Source organism: Lithobates pipiens, unplaced genomic scaffold, assembly GCF_037356315.1.
Source record: "Lithobates pipiens isolate NorthernLeopardFrog02 unplaced genomic scaffold, aLitPip1_a1.2 Scaffold_27, whole genome shotgun sequence".
In the NCBI taxonomy this organism is placed as follows: Eukaryota; Metazoa; Chordata; class Amphibia; order Anura; family Ranidae; genus Lithobates; species Lithobates pipiens.
The window spans coordinates 174,370,327-174,382,983 of NW_027507788.1; positions in this window are offsets into that span (position 1 = coordinate 174,370,327).

The following is a 12,657-nucleotide window of genomic DNA, read 5'->3' on the forward strand; positions in this document are numbered from 1 at the left end:
GCCGTGACAGCTATCGGCTTCACGGCCGGGCATGCAAGGCCGGTACAAGGGGTGGGCGGAAGGGACGGATGCCCTGGGCGGAGCAATTTTATTGTAGGAAGGGGGCGCAGTGCTGGCAGTGTGTTGTTAAACTTTCTGGGCACCGCCGGCGGCCCCTACAACACTGCAGTGCTGTGCCTGCTTGCAAAGATGTGCAGAGGCGTACTAAGTGGGAGCGTGCCGCCATGGGTACCACACACTGGAGGGGGTGTCAAGTCGGCACCCCCCTCCGCGATTGAAGCCGTGACAGTGCTGGGTTTAGGCAGCGGCACAGTGACAGGCACGGAGAGGCACGCTATATTGTGATGCAAGGGGGAGAGGTGTGCCGGGGGATGCAGGGTGACACCGCTGCACCTACCATCCCCTCCTCTCGCAGCCACGGGCTGTCTGTGCGATCCTGGATATCACGCAGGCACAGCTGAGTGAAGCCGCCTCCCCCTCTTCTCTGTTTATGTATAAATAGAGAGGAGGGGATCTGCTGAGCATGTGCCGCCACGCTGATCTGAGGTACTGAGTTGAGGGGCTGCACTGAATGGAGGGGGCTACCCTGAATGGGGGTCTCCACTGAACGAGGGGTTACACTGAATGGGGGCATCTACACTGAACGGGGGGCTTTACTAAAGGGGGGTCTGCACAGGGCCTTCTTTAATATAGATTGGACCCTGGGCAAAAATTTTCTTGGGGCCCCCACCCATGCAATTTCACTCTCCACCTGCTCTGAGACATACAATAAATAGCAGCTTGACTTAAAATCAGTTTTCCATATCACATCAGGCAGCAATTGCGATTGGTTGCCAGCAGTTACAGCATATCATTACTGCTTACTGACTAGTTGCTAGAAGTTACAGCACACATTACGGCTCACTGATTCGTTGCTAGAGGTGACAGCACATCACCTCCTCACAGCAGGGGAGCATGCTATACATAGGAATGATGCCTTTATTTACATATCAATGCCGCCAGCCACAGCTATTTACTCAGTATTGTCACCACAATTTACATATGAATGGTGATTATTTACATGTAAACACAGGGTCTGCAGGTGAGTCATCTGTGCACAACAATAAGGCAGAGCTGGGCAGCATTAGTACCAGCAATTCAAACTGAGATATCGGGACACAAAATAGGAATAAAACTTCAAGGGACAAGGGAATTTAAACCTGGATAGTTGGCAAGTATGAGGCAGCTGTTTTGGGCCCCACAACAATGACAGGGCCCAGGGCAGCTGCCCCTTTTCGCCTGCCTTAAAGACAGCCCTGGGTCTGCACTGAACGGGGGTCTGCACTAAACAGGGGCTACATTGAAGGGGGTCTGCACTGAAAGGGGGTCTGCACTGAACAGGGGCTACATTGAAGGGGGGTCTGCACTGAGGGGAGTCTGTGTAACATTCAGGGGTCCAGAGGTGCAGGATGTTGTGTAATGTAAAGGGGTCCAGAGATGCAGGATGATGTGTAATTTAAAGGGGTCCAGAGATGCAGGATGATGTGTAATGTAAAGGGGTCCAGAGATGCAGGGTGATGTGTAATGTAAAGGGGTCCAGAGATGCAGGGTGATGTGTAATGTAAATGGGTCCAGATATGCTGGGTGATATGTAAAGGGGTCCAGAAGCACAGGGGGCTGTGTAATATGTAAAGGGGCCCAGAGGTGCAGGGGGCTGTGTAATTTAAAGGGGCCCAGAGGTGCAGGGGGCTGTGTAATGTAAAGGGGCCCAGAGGTGCAGGGGGCTGTGTAATTTAAAGGGGCCCAGAGGTGCAGGGGGCTGTGTAATGTAAAGGGGCCCAGAGGTGCAGGGGGCTATGTAATGTAAAGGGGCCCAGAGGTGCAGGGGGCTGTGTAATGTAAAGGGGTCAGTGCAGAACTGGGGGGGAGAGGGCCCAATGTAAGTTCTCCTTACAGATTTTCTGTAAAGTGAACTTACAATTTAACCATTTGCTGACCCGCCGCAGTACATATACTGTGACTGGGCTGCAGCTACGGTATTGTATTGTTGTATTGTAGTGTTGTATTGTTTTAAGTGTTTTCTGGTTTTGAAAGGATACTGAATCTTTCTTTATACCGGGGGGGGGCGCAGTTTGTCATCTTCGCCCTGGGCACCAGATGGCCTTGTCCCAGCACTGCGGGCATGCATGGCGCATACGCGAGTCGCGTTGCGCTCCCGGACTGGACAGGAGAATTCCTGGGACCTGTCACATGTCCCAGGAGATCGCCTAGAGGGAGGGGCCGCCTAAGGCGAAAAGTGGAGTCGCCTAGGCGGTCCCTGGGCAGAAGGAGGAAGTGGGACAGGAAGTCCCCATCCTAATGAAGCCCCCCCCCCCCCAAAAAAAATGACATGCAAAATGTGGCATGTAAGCGGGCGAGGAGTGCTAAGCAGAAGTTCCATTTTTGGGTGGATTTTTATCTCCTTTTCCCCACACATAGAGCTTTATTTTGGTGGTATTTGATCACCTCTGCGTTTTTCTATTTTTTTGTGCTATAAACAATTTTGAAAAAAAAAACAAAAGAAAAAAACAATATTTTTTACTTCCTGCTATAAAACATATCCAATAAACAAAATGTAAAAAATCTAATTTCTTCATCAATTTAGGCCAATATGTATTCTGATATATATTTTTGGTAAAAAAAATTCCAATAAGCATATATTGATTGGTTTGCGTAAAAGTTATCGCGATCAGCGATTTTTTTAGCGGGACTGCAATATTGCAGTAGACAAATCTGACACTGACACTTTTTTGGGAACCAATGACACTAATACAGTGATTAGTGCTAAACAAAAAGTGAACTGTCACTGCACTAATGACACTGGCTGAAAAGGATTAACATCAGGGGGGGGGGTCAAAGGGTTAACTCACAGAACGGCAATCTGCCTTGTTTACATAAGCGGACCGCCATTCTGCCTGTGTCCTGAGCGATCGGCGGGCCAATGCATTTTTATAGCACTGATCGTTGTATAAATGACAAAGGTCCCTAAAATGTGTCAAAAGTGTCTGATGTGTCCGCCATAATGTCGCAGTCCCGATAAAAAACGCATATCGCCGCCATTACTAGTAAAAAAATAATTAAAAAAATGCTATAAATCTATCCCCTATTTTGTAGACGCTATAACTTTTGCACAAACCAATCAATATACACTTATTGTGATTTTTATTACCAAAAATATGTAGAAGAATACATATTGACCTAAACTGAGAAAAAAATGTGCTTTTAAAAAAAAATGGGGATATTTATTATAGCAAAAAGTACAAAATATTGTGGTTTTTTTTTTCAAAATTTACGCTTTTTTTTGAATATAGCGCAAAAAAATTAAAACCTCAGAAATGATCAAATACCACCAAAAGAATGTTCTATTTGTGGGAAAAAGGGACATCAATTTTATTTGGGCACAATGTCGCGCAATTGTCAGTTAAAGCGACGCAGTGCCGAATCGCAAAAATGGCCTGGTCATTCAGCAGCCAAATCTTCCTGGGCTGAAGTGGTTAAATTGTTAATTTGGTCTCTTTTAAGTGCATAAGGCTCAATTCACATCTATGCATGTTGCTTTTTGGGGTGTTTTCCGCTTTCCATTTTTTTTGCTGCAAATTTTTTTTCTGCGATTTGCGTTTTTTTATGCTTTCCTTTTTTGGAGAAAATTTGTTGTTGGGTAGATTTAAAAACCCAAACCACACCAAAATCGTGTTAAAAAAACACACTACATGCTTTTCTGCAGTTTCTCCATTGAAGTCTATTGAACCAAAGACGCAACAAAAAAGCAGAGACACAAAAATGCATTGACGTGAACATGTTCCATAGGGACCCATGTTAAAAAAATGTCCTGTATGAAAAAAACACATTTGTGTGAAGGAATCCTTATGGCCCATACACACGATCTGAAAATCGGATGAAAAATAATGCTTTAAATGCGATTGTACGATAATCGGATCGTTAGTAGAGAGCTTTCGAGAGCCGATCACAACAGTTCATCCAATATTATCCGATCGGACAAACACAAAACATTTTCCCGTATGATACCAGATCAGACAGTTTTAATTTAATCAGTATAGTCCTCGTCTGCAAATACAATAAAAATACACTACAACATGTGACATCACTTCTGATGTTTTATTCTGTCGTTTGAGAATTTCTGTAATTTTAGTAACCTCTTCATTTTCGATATGAAATTAGTGTGAAAAAAAAAAAAGAAAAGCGACCAGTCGTGTGCTTTTTCGGACCTTGTGTACGGACCATTAGGCTCTGTTCACTTCTTGCATGTTGCTTTTGAGCATTTTTGCAGTGCTTTTGGCTGTGCCTTCCTCATTTTTTACCGCGATTTTGCCGCAAATTGCATTTTACGTTTTTTTATGCTTTTTGTTTTTTTGGAAAATGTGTTGTTGGGCAGATTTAAAAACGCAAGATGCAAATCGTGGCAAAATCACGGTAAAAAAACACTACATGCTTTTCTGTAGCTTCTCCATTGACGTCTATTGAGCCAAAAAAAAAAAAAGGAGCGTTCTGCGTTTAAAAAAGTCCCTCATCCTTTCCAAAAAACAGAGGCGAACGTGTTCAATAGGAACCCCTGTTAAAAAAAAAATGTCCTGCGCTTCTGCAAAGAACAAAAATCATGAAAAAAACGCATTGGTGTGAATGGAGCCTTATGACACTTTCTAAGAGATCGTATGATAATCGGATTGTTAGTGCAGAGCTTTCGAGAGCCGATCACGACAGTTCATCCAATGTAATTTCAATGCGACAAGCACGAAAATGGCAATGGAGTGGACGGAGCGCATTCCGGATCGCGGGCGGAATTGCCGCTATTCTGCCTGCAATTCTGAATCTCTGTAGGACGCGCTTGCGATCCCCATCACTTTCAATGGCACCCAAATTTGCCACGATTGTTGCCCGACGAATCGTGGTAAAATCACACAAACAAAATCGTGGGACACTTCTTGCCAAAAAGAACTTCCGGAACCATTAAGGCTTCAAACCTGAGCGTTTCAAAGTTGCACGTTTTTACAGGGATTTTGCTGCATTTTTAACCGCATTTTTACAGTGATTTTGCCGCGTTTTTGCCGCGATTTTGTTCAGGTCACATGTAAAAGGCAGAAAAAAAGCTCATGTTCTTTTTTGAGCTTAGGGAGCTTTTCAGGCGTTGTGCTTCAGGTGACAAAACGCTCAGATGTGAACAGGTGCCATTGAAATGAATGGGAGTTTGCTTGTTGGGCGTTTTTCAGATGTTTTACGTGCGTTTTATGAGCTGAAAACGCTCAATAGTGAATGCAGCTGAAAGTAACGGGGAGTGCAAGCGCATCTCACGTTTTGTGGCGATTCAGGATCGCTGGCAGAATTGCAGCAGCGATTCCACCTGCGATCCGGAATGCCATGGTGTGAACAGAGCCTTATGCCCTGTACAAACGGTTGGACATTCCGACCACAAAATCTGTCGGATTTTTTCTGACGGATTTTGGCCGAAACTTGTGTTGTATACACACAGTCAGATAAAGCTGGCGGAAAATCCGATCGTTCGGAACGAGGGAACGAGGTATGACGGGACTACGTAGAGGCTAGTAGCCAATAGCTTTGGTCTCGTAATTTAATCTGAGCATGCGTGGCACTTTGGCAGTCGGAATTCTCTACAAACGATCGGAAAAAGTCTGATTGGATTTTTTTGTCGGAAAATTTTAGATCAAGCTCTCAAACTTTTTCCGTCTGAATTTCCGACGGAAAAAGCCCACACACAATTGGATTTTCCGACAACATAATCCAGTCGGACCTTTTCCGTCGGAATTTCCGGCCATGTGTACAGGGCATAATAGTCCACCAGTGAAAGCCCCATGAAAATTCTGAAATGGAGCCCTGTGATTTTTAGTTACACCCCTGATCCTGCACCAATCATAAGTTAGTGTTAGGCCCCTTTCACACTGTCGTGACTTGCGGGCACGATTTTGCCATGATATTTTTGCGATTTCAGGGAATGCTATGGACCTCAACTCCCATCAAATCGGACCAAAGTCATATAGGGACTACTTTGAAGTCGCACAGATATGAATGGTTATGATTGGGAATCATGGGGTACGACGCCGATGTCCAAAGTCGCAGGAAAAGTCGCACAAGTGTGAAAGGGGCCTTAGCAGCAGCAAAGACAAGATCCGGTGCCCATGCCCAAACACTTATCATTCCAATGCAGTGAAAATTGAGCTTGTTTGCTACTGATAAGTGCCGCTGATCAGTTTTTGATGACTCAGCGATTTTATTTTGTACAAGTGTACGGAGCGGCTGCCAGCTGGAGTTCTAGTTTAAACAGCATTACAAGTTATTAACACGATCACAATGGTATTTCTTTACAACTATAACACATGACATCATCCTGTCAGAATGTGTTGCAGCTTCTCTGCCAAATGAATCATCAGCATATACAGATGCCGCATGCTAATGTTCCCGAGAACTTGAATGACTTGCGTCCTACCGGAGTGTGCGCCATACAGAGGAGAAGGCGATCAGCCAGCAAGGAGTTCCTCCACTATAAGGACCTGTTTAGATCCATGCTTGTATGTAGAGATAGGCAGGTGCATCATGATGTGTCATTGTGCGCTTCCTTTCTGCGTTGGCATGCGTTATTCATGCACATTGATGCAGGTTTCCAATGCGTATTTGAACATAGGATTTGGAGTGGATAGAGTTAACGTGGTTGTAAACCCATCCATATGCCCAGTAAAGTGACTGGTCTTAGATGATACACAGAGATTAAACTAATCCTCCTATATAAATTGTACCTGTTTATCTTCAGCTATCTGTCCTGTACATCCATTCAAAGTCCAGAATTGATATAGAATCTCTCAACTCTGGAAAGCGGGAGGCAGGGAGCTGAAATTACATTCTGCAGAGCTCAGTGAAGGGATCTCTAAAGCCTCATGCACACAAACGTTTTTTCCAACGGGAAATGTGTGATGCAGGGACGGACTGACCATTGGGCCACTCGGGAACTGCCCGAGGGCCCCATGCCACTAGGGGGCCCCATCAGGGTTACCAGCCTCAGTAAACCAGGGAAAGTATGTAAAAATGTTGTGTTTTTTTTTTACATCTGTCTCTGAAATGTCCCTTACCGACATCCTTATAGCTGCCCCACCTCCCCAGTACATCCTCAGCCAATAGAAACATGTCTGTGTATACTGTGTGATTGTATACTGTGTGTGTTTGTGTCTACTGTGTGGCCCCATAATCTCTGATTTCCCGGGGGCCCCATAATCTCCTATTGCCCGGGGGCCCCATGAGTTGTTGGCGGAAAATCCGACCATGTGTATGCTCCATCGGACAATTGTTGTCGGATTTTCCATGGCCTCTAATGAGGGATTGAGAGCAGGTTCTAGCACAGAATGGCTCTATTTTTCGGTTGGAAAATGTGTACCAATTCCGACACGCAAAATTCCTACACATGCTTGAAAAGAATTTGACGAATGCTCGGAAGCATTGAACTTAATTTTCTCGGCTCGTCGTAGTGTTGTACGTCACCGCGTTCTTGTCGGTCGAAAGTTCAGAGAACTTTTGTGTGACTGTGTGTATGCAAGCCAAGCTTGAGTGGAATTCCGTTGGAAAAACCATCCAAGATTTTTCCGACGGAAATTCCGCTCATAACAGGTTTTCTTCTAAGGCCGCGTACACACGGGCGGACTGTCTGTCCAACTTAGTCCGCTGAAACGTGTTTCAGCGGACAATCCGCTCGTGTGTGGGCTTCAGCTGACTTTTTCAGCGGACAGTCTGGCGGACTAAGTCTTTCGGAATTTCCGTAATTTTGTCCCTCCAAACTTGGTTTCAGCGGACAGTCCGCTCGTGTGTAGGCAAGTTGGACGGACTAAGTATGGCGCATGCTCAGAAAGGATTTACACGCCGAAGGTTGCATTGCAGTGTATTGGACGTCATATTTCTAGTCCCGTCGTACGTGCTGTACACGTCATCGCGCAAGCTTTCAGCGGACTGTCTGTTCATCGTGTGTGGTCAAGTCTGTTCATTCAAAAGTTGGACGGACTGTCTGTCGGATTGTCTGACGAACTTAGTTGGGCAGACAATCCGCCCGTGTGTACGCGGCCTAAGATTGCCCTGTACTTGGCTCCGTCCATCTTCCCATCAAATCTGACCAGCTTCCCTGTCCTTGCTGAAGAAAAGAATCCCGACAACATGATGCTGCCACCACCATGTTTTCACTGTGCGGATGGTGTGTTCAAGGTTAGTTTTCCTCCACACATATCGTTTTGTTTTAAGGCCAAAAAGTTCAATTTTGGTCTCATCTGACCAGAGCACCTTCTTCCACATGTTAGCTGTGTCCCCAACATGGCTTCTCACAAACTGCAAACTGGACTTCTTATGGCTTTCTTTCAACACTTGCTTTCTTCTTGCCACTCTTCTATAAAGGCCAGATTTGTGGAGTGTACGACTAATAGTTGTCCTGTGGACAGATTCTCCCACCTGAGCTGTGGATCTCTGCAGCTCCTCCAGGGTTACCATGGGCCTCTTAGCTGCTTCTCTGATTAACGTTTTCCTTGCCCGGCCTAAAGAAAACAAAACAAGAAAGGAAGGCGCACTGACCTAGTGCATTACCATAGACAGAGCTTTATTAAAAACAGAACATATAGCAAAATGGCTACTCACAAACGAGTATTGATAAAAGGCATTATCAATACAATCGGTCCATCACACCAAACATCCACACGTCCAGATCTGATGTCAAATGAATCGACTAATACCCCAACACAAACGGCTGACGCGTTTCAGGGGAGAACTCCTTTCCTCAGAGCCAAGTGTTTTCTCCAGCATTTGAATACCCAATATTCTGAGGAGAGCTGCAAGACTCTTTTGACACTACCTTTTAAAACTGTCGGTATCATAATTTGAAGATCCAGACACCAGAGCGCAGGAGAAGTTGTCTTTTCCTTGCCCGGCCTGTCAGTTTAGGTGAAGGGCCATGTCTTGGTAGGTTTGCAGACTGTCTGGTGTGTTCCTTGGCCTTCACGATGCTGTTTGGTCACTAAGATTCCATAACAAACCTTTGAGGGCTTCACAGAACAGCTCTATTTAAACAGAGATTAAATTACACACAGGTGGACTCTATTTATGTTGTTCAAGGCTTGGGATACCTTTTTAAAACCTAACCCTGCTTTAAACTTCTCCACAACTTTATCCCTGACCTGACTGGTATGTTCCTTGTCCTTCAAAATGCTGTTTGTTCACTAAGGTTCTCTAACAAACCTATGAGGGCTTCACAGAACACCTGTGTTTATACTGAGAATAAATTACATGCAAGTACTCTAATTACTAATTAATTAGGTGACTTTTGAAGGCAATTGGTTCCACTAGATATTAGTTAGGGGTATCCGAGTAAAGGGGGCTGAATACAAATGCACGCCAGATATTTATTTGTAAACAATTTTGAAAACCATTTATCATTTTCCTTCCACTTCACAATTATGTGACACTTTGTGTTGGTCTATCATATAAAATTACAATAAAATACATTTACATTTTTGGTTGTAACAAGACAAATTTGGAAAATTTCAAGGGGTATGAATACTTTTTCAAGGCACTGTATGTTTTGGACTATGGACTTCTCTGTAGAAAAAAAGGGACATGTTATAGTTTTCAATATAAGCTCCGGTGCAGAGACGGGACTTGGCACTGTTTTTATTATAAACCTGGACATCTTAGTGCGGTTTAGTTGGTTCTGCCGACTCACGATCATTACTAGAGCGTTGACAGCTCGGTCTCTTTGCTGGGAGAGAAGGAGTGAGAACATTCTCAACTCAGAAACCTCTTCCGCCCATGGACCCATAAGTGCGGTATGTAGGCATTAAAACCCACCATCTTTGCTGCCACACATTTGTATTACATGTGTAGCAAGAGGTTAAAGGGGAATGTGTTCTTGGTATGATTTTGTTCAGCTGCCAAAATTCATTAAAAAGCCCAACTCTGGGCAAAAAACTGTTTTCCATGCACTGAGGCTGTGCCCGCACTGCATGGGTCAACTGCCATCCTCCACTCCACCTGCAAACAGTATTCCCCCGTGATCCAGCGGTGGACTGTCCCTGATGTCCTCACATCCAGAACAGGTCTATGGGCGTGATGACATCAGTAACAGTCTACCACACAAGACTGCTGGGACCGTGAGGAGGGCAGGAGCCACAGGAACCAGTCTTGTGTGGGGAGGATCAGAGGATTAGGTAAGTATACTGTATATCTGCTCTCCAATCTGGATGGGGGATCTGTCTATCAAAGTTCCCCGGACAAGGGGGAGGGGCTGTATGTGACGGCGCGTGACGGGGAACACACAGCTATTGAAATTAAAGCTGTGATGTTCCCGGCGCTCTATTCAACCAGACGGCGGAGGCGGCTCTCCTCTCTCTTCGCTGCACAGGAGGCATCACTAGCTGCACAGGGGGCATCACTGGCTGCACAGGGGGCATCACTGGCTTCACAGGGGGCATCACTGGCTGCACTGGGGGCATCCCTGACTGCACAGGGGGCATCACTGGCTGCACTGGGGGCTTCACTGGCTGCACTGGGGGCTTCACTGGCTGCACTGGGGGCAACACTGGCTGCACTGGGGGCAACACTGGCTGCACTGGGGAAAACACTGGCTGCACTGGGGAAAACACTGGCTGCACTGGGGAAAACTCTGGCTGCACTTATCTCTTTTATCATGTCTTTGATCATCTCCTGTACCATGTCTCCATTCTCTGACCACCTCCTGTACCATGTCGCCAGTCTCTGACCACCTCCTGTACCATGTCGCCAGTCTCTGACCATCTCCTGTACCATGTCGCCAGTCTCTGACCATCTCCTGTACCATGTCTGCCAGTCTCTGACCATCTCCTGTACCATGTCTGCCAGTCTCTGACCACCTCCTGTACCATGTCCCCAGTCTCTGACCACGTCCTGTACCATGTCCCCAGTCTCTGACCACCTCCTGTACCGTGTCCCCAGTCTCTGACCATCTCTTGTACCATGTCCCCAGTCTCTGACCATCTCCTGTACCATGTCCCCAGTCTCTGACCATCTCCTGTACCATGTCCCCAGTCTCTGATCATCTCCTGTATAAAAATATTTTTTAAAAACAGTCATTTTCCGTATCGGCCAGTTTCAGTATCGGTTTCGGTTTTCGGCCTAGTGTGGTGCTCAAAATTTTTGGGGTGGGGGGCGCAAACAAACTGAAGAAAAAAAACATCAATTGCAGCCACTGTGCCATTAAACGCAGATACTGTGCCCATCATATGCAGCCACTGTGCCCAACAAACGCAGCCACTGTGCCCATCAAATTCTGCCACTGTGCCATCAAACGCAGCCAGTGTGCCATCAAACACAGCCACTGCACCCATCAAACGCAGCCACTGTATCTATCAAACGCAACCACTGTGCCCATCAAGCAAAATCCTTGGGCAATATGTTTAAAAAAAAATAATTGCATATAGCAATAAAAACAAATACAATTGCTCTCCCAAAAAGCAGCAGGCTGTGTGACTGCACTGAACTCAACCGCCAGTCAGCAAGTGTGCGGTGTGATCACGAAGCGTGGCTACGACGTCATGGATGATTTGTTTCCTTTGGACTTTCTTGTTTTACATATATATTTTTCCTTTCTAGTCCTTGGGCTCTTATGGACACTTATTTAGATATTTGGTGTGATTTCTTTATACACGTTTTTTCACCTAATAATTTTGATTTGTTTCACTGAACAAAAAGACCATCATCAGTAACTAGAAAATTGCCTCACTTTGATAGAAGACTGCATGACCACTAACTCCCTCAAACTCAACGAATCAAAAACAGAGCTTCTCATTCTACACGCAAACCATAATTCCCGAACCAAGATCCCCTGGACACCACCCACCATTTTTGGCAGACCGACCCCCCAAAGACCAAGGCAAAGAGTCTCGGGGTCATCTTCGACTCGCAAATGTCAATGGATGCCCAGATAGGAGCAGTAGCCAGTGGCTCTCACCATCTGCTCCGCCTGCTACGCAGACTAATCCCGTTCACCCCAAAGAAGGACAAAGCAGTGGTAGTTGGAACAATCATTAATTCACGACTTGACTACGCAAACTCCCTTTACATAGGATTACCCCAATATCAACTTGCGAGATTACAACTTATCCAAAATACGGCGGCAAGGCTGATAACAGGGAAAAAACCCTGGGAATCAATCTCCCCTACCCTGAGGAGCCTACACTGGCTAACCATAAAGAATTGGATCACATTCAAGATCCTCTGCCTCACCCACAAATGCGTGCATGGAGACGCTCCTCAATACCTATTCGAGAAAATAAAACACTACACACCCAACCGCAGTCTTCGATTCTCTAACCAAAACCTCCTCCTCGTTCCCAAATCTCGGTACAAATCAAAGGGGGAACGGAGATTCGCTGTCCAAGGACCACGGCTATGAAACGCTCTACCAACCAACATCCGCTTGGAAGAAAACTTCCAGGTCTTCAGCAAAAAACTCAAGACATTCTAGAAGCTGGACAACAAAGCTCCGCACAGCGCCTTGAGGTGATTCAGTTCGCATTGTGCGCTAAACAAATTAATCATTCATTCATTCATGTCATCATATTGATTGATTTTTGTGTTTTGACAATATTGAGTTCAATTTTTAGGTGCTGC